At 42.3% G+C, this 4,404-nt stretch overlaps 1 pseudogene; it reads right to left on the bottom strand.

Annotated features, from left to right (window-relative positions):
• Positions 1-783: 783 nt before the first annotated feature.
• Positions 784-4,404, bottom strand: LOC123139528 (heat shock cognate 70 kDa protein-like; annotated as a pseudogene).

Consider the following 4,404-nt stretch of genomic DNA (forward strand, 5'->3'; position numbering starts at 1 on the left):
TGTCATTTAGGCTTAAAATAGACGATAGTGTCATAAAGGGCATAAATTTAGACTCATTCTTATATGGGAAAGAAGTTTTTCAGTGTTAAATAAAGAAACGAAATTTAAAATAACGTCAAATAAGGAAATGTTTCTAGAAGGGGAGGGAAGTTGTAATAGTAGTTTTTGCTAGCATGAATAAACTACATACCGTTTATTCCGCTCTTGTCCGATTTCAAGCCTGATTTGGGGCACCATGCACGTAGATTTCAATTTTCCCCCTCCTAGCATAGCGACTATGTTTAGGAACTAGTTGAGGGATGTACACGATAAGCTTTAGGCGCAGATACATATGTGTATTTGTGCTACTATGGGCGTTATGGGACTGCAGTAATAATCTTATCTTTAATAGATCCAAACTTTCACAAAACAATTGCGGGTTATATTTAGATTTGCTGGATGGATTCATTTTTGCCAAGTGTTCATCGGTGAAGAGGATCTAACGATCAAAGAGTACGACCCAGCTCGCATGATTATTTTCCCCGTACTACGTGAGGAGATTGAGACTTTGAGTGTAACCGCCGGGAGATGATAGCATAGGATTTATTCAACTAGGTTGGATGGTGATCCCGTAATAGGCTATGTAATTTAGTTGGTACCTATGTTATTGCCCTTCGACAACTTTTATGTTAAGCCTTGTAAAACCTTGAGTAAAATTTGACTTTGCTTTAACAAAAAGTTGGCCGTGTGCATCATTTGATTGAGAGCCCAGGAAAAAATATATCAATTGGAGATGTTTTTACACTAAACCATGTCACGTGCATGCACTTTACTCATGCAGATACTAGAGATCAGATCGATATAGACGATTACTCACAGTCACCAGATAAACAAACAAACGCAAACGAAACAGTGTACTAAGCATCCATTGCATAAACAAGGAAACACAATCCAGGCCAAGGAGGGCTGAGCATTTGTGCAATACCAAAAGTTACAGAATTAAATAAGTACGATGCAAAGCAAAACTAGAGTGATTTTAGTATTAAATAAGTACGGTGTACGCCTAGTTTTCCATGACCTGATGGGCATCAACGTTCCTTCTTCACTTTCATCATTTCCTTCTTGCCCTCAGACTTGTATTTGTTGGCGTCACGCACCATCCGCTCGATCTCTTCCTTGCTCAACCCACCCTTGTTGTTGATGATCGTGATGCAGTTCTTGTTTCCGCTCGTCCTGTCCTCAGCCACCACCGTTAGGACACCATTTGTATCGATTTCGAATGTCACTTTGAGCTTTGGCATGAGCCTTGGCGCTGGAGGGATGCCAGTGAGCGTGAAGTTGCCCAGAAGCTTGTTGTCCATGGTCAATGCCCCTTCACCCTCGTACACATATATGCCCGCGGTGGTCTGGTTGTCATATTCGGTCGTGTAAGGCCCCTCCATCATAACGGGGATGGTGGTGTTCCTGGGTATCACCACGCTCATGACACCACCGACCGTCTCTATCCCAAGAGACAGCGGCGTGACGTCGAGAAGGACCACCACCTTCTGATCGTACTCGCCGTTGAGGATGGCGGCCTGAATAGCAGCGCCGTAGGCGACGGCCTCATCCGGATTGATTTTCTTGCAGAGTTTCTTCCCGTCAAAGAAATCCTGCAGCATCTGCTGCACCTTGGGGATCTTGGTGGAGCCGCCGACGAGCACGACGTCGTGGATCTGTGACTTGTCCATCTTGGCGTCGCCGAGGCACTTCTCCACATGCTCAATGCACTTGCAAAAGAGGTCCATGTTGAGCTCCTCGAACCGGGCGCGGGTGATGGTCCCATAGAAGTCAATGTCGTCATGGAGCGAGTCGATCTCAAACTTGGCCTGCGCCGTAGAAGACAGCATCCTCTTGGCCCTCTCGCAGGCCGTCTTAAGCCGCATCAGAGCCCTCGGACTGCCACTGATGTTACTCTTGTGTTTCTTCAAGAATTCCTGCACAAAGTGTTCCATCATTTTGTTGTTAAGATCCACCCCTCCAAGGTGGGTGTCCCCGGACGTGGCCTTGACTGTAAAGGTGCCTTTGTCAATGTGGATGACAGAGATATCCAAGGTGCCACCACCGAAATCAAATATGAGCACCGTCTTTGCTTCGCCAGTAACCAACGTATCGTCTAGTCGGTAGGCAATGGCTGCGGCAGAGGGCTCGTTGATGATACGTATGACGTTGAGACCAGCAATGGTGCCGGCATCAAGGGTGGCCTGGCGCTGCGAGTCATTGAAGTAGACCGGGACAGTGATCACAGCATCCTTTACGGTGGTTTCGAGGTAGACCTCGGCTGTCTCCCTCATCTTGACAAGCACCATGGAGGAGATTTCTTCAGCTGCGAACTGCTTCTCCTCGCCCATGTACTGCACCGCAATCATGGGCCGATCACTGGGGCCGGAAATGACTTTGAAAGGCCACAACTTCATATCTCCTTGTACTGACTCTTCGCTGAATCGTCGACCGATCAGTCGCTTTGCGTCTGAAGAAAATTGTTGTAGTTGATTTCAGTACTATATTTCACAAAGATAGAGGGATATCAAAAAAATGAGAGTATATATACATCGCAATTCATTATTAACAACTAAATTACCAACTACATCGCATAACACATTTTAAAGATCATTTGACCCGACTATTAGAAATCAGCTATAACAAAATACAAATTGAAGCAGGCCCACATTACGAATAAAATTGAAGGTCTGTTCTGTTATGATATGGTTGATCACTAATTAAATTTGTAGTAATTTGTATTTTTTTCTTCATATTTAATTTACTATCATTTGTGCACTAACATATGTATATATTTCCTGAAATTTTGCAGTGACATAGTTACATTAATAAGCACCACAATGTTGCCTAAAGAAAAATAAGTCACTCAACTTGTGAACGTCAATCGAGACTGGTTTTTTACACCCACGGACATTGCCCCCGCAACCGAAAGCATAGCAAAAAATAAATCAAACACAGCAAAAGATAAATCAAAAAAATCTGAAACTTTTTGGCTTCGATTATAACCAAGTGTTGTAGGTGCTTACAAAATTTGGTGGTCAAATGACATCCAAGAAGCTCTACACACAAAAAAGTGCTCAAACATATATGCACTGTTTGAGCAGAATTTGTATTTCGTTTGTCTGGAGATCATTTGTTGTTATTTAGCCACCAAACCTTAAAAGCACATAATACATTTGTTCATAATCAATGCCTCGAAGTTTCAAACTTTTTTTTTTGCTATTTGTTTTGATTTTACTTTTCATCATGGGTGCAATGAACTTGGGTGTGGCCACTATTTTTCCATGTCAGAAATGTAGCCACTCAACTTGTGAATGTCATAGACGCATGATCTTTCATGGGTATATGTTTATAACTGATTGTACTCTTTTTTATAATTTAGTTGAGCTACATAATTATAGTTTCAGTTCTCACAAAAATAATAGATTGGCCGCAAAATAGATATGTTACTAGAGATAGTAGTTACTATATTCAGGTTATAAGGTTGTGATTGTCACATTTATGGAGTGAAAGCATTAGGCAGTTTAAGATATAAATATAATACTATTTATATACTTATAGCATAGAAATTGCACCTACTATAGCTTGCGAGCCTTTTATAGACATGTCCTATTTGGATATGTAGAACCCTAGATATTAACTTTGGAAGCGTTTTGCTAAATCCGATGGAATGATTAAACTAAGACAATTTCAGTTACAAAAATATTAACTTTGGTAAACATGAATATCTTGAATAAGAAACAAATTTAAAAAAACTTGAATAATCTCTGAAGGTTAAAGTAAAGCTACTGATTCACACAACCTTGTCTATACCTTACTGCAAGGTGTTTGAAATTCCACAACTGACATATTCGCCATTCTTACATTTATTTGAACCAAATATTAATTGCGCTTACAGTTTTAAAACCATTTTCCCTGACAACTAACTAGGAAATTGCAATGTATTGGGTGCCAATTCGTTGGGAAACTAAGAGCATGTGGAATTCCAAAATTTCTGTTCGGGTAATTAAATAATGAATGCCACAGAACAATATGAAAAAACCTGGCAGGAAAGGTGCTGGAATCTGAATGGCTGTGTAAGTTTGACTGCGGAGAAAAAATCTTGCAAGCTAGGTTTATATTCAACTAATGGAGTTCAGACGTCAGCTCGTAGTCCTCACCGAAAACTGTGTTGCCGGGGTTCATGTCGGCCTGGTTCACGGCTGCATCGCCGACAAGCCTCCATGCGTTGATGAAGGCGACACAAGACGGCGTGGTGAGGTTGCCCTGGTCGTTGGCGATGACCTCCACACGTTGGTGCACCGGCCGCCACACGGCCACGCAGGAGTAGGTCGTCCCGAGGTCGATGCCGATCGCCGGCCCGTCGCCCTTCGCGCCTGCTGCCAT

Source organism: Triticum aestivum, chromosome 6B (genome assembly GCF_018294505.1).
Source record: "Triticum aestivum cultivar Chinese Spring chromosome 6B, IWGSC CS RefSeq v2.1, whole genome shotgun sequence".
Classification (NCBI taxonomy): domain Eukaryota; kingdom Viridiplantae; phylum Streptophyta; class Magnoliopsida; order Poales; family Poaceae; genus Triticum; species Triticum aestivum.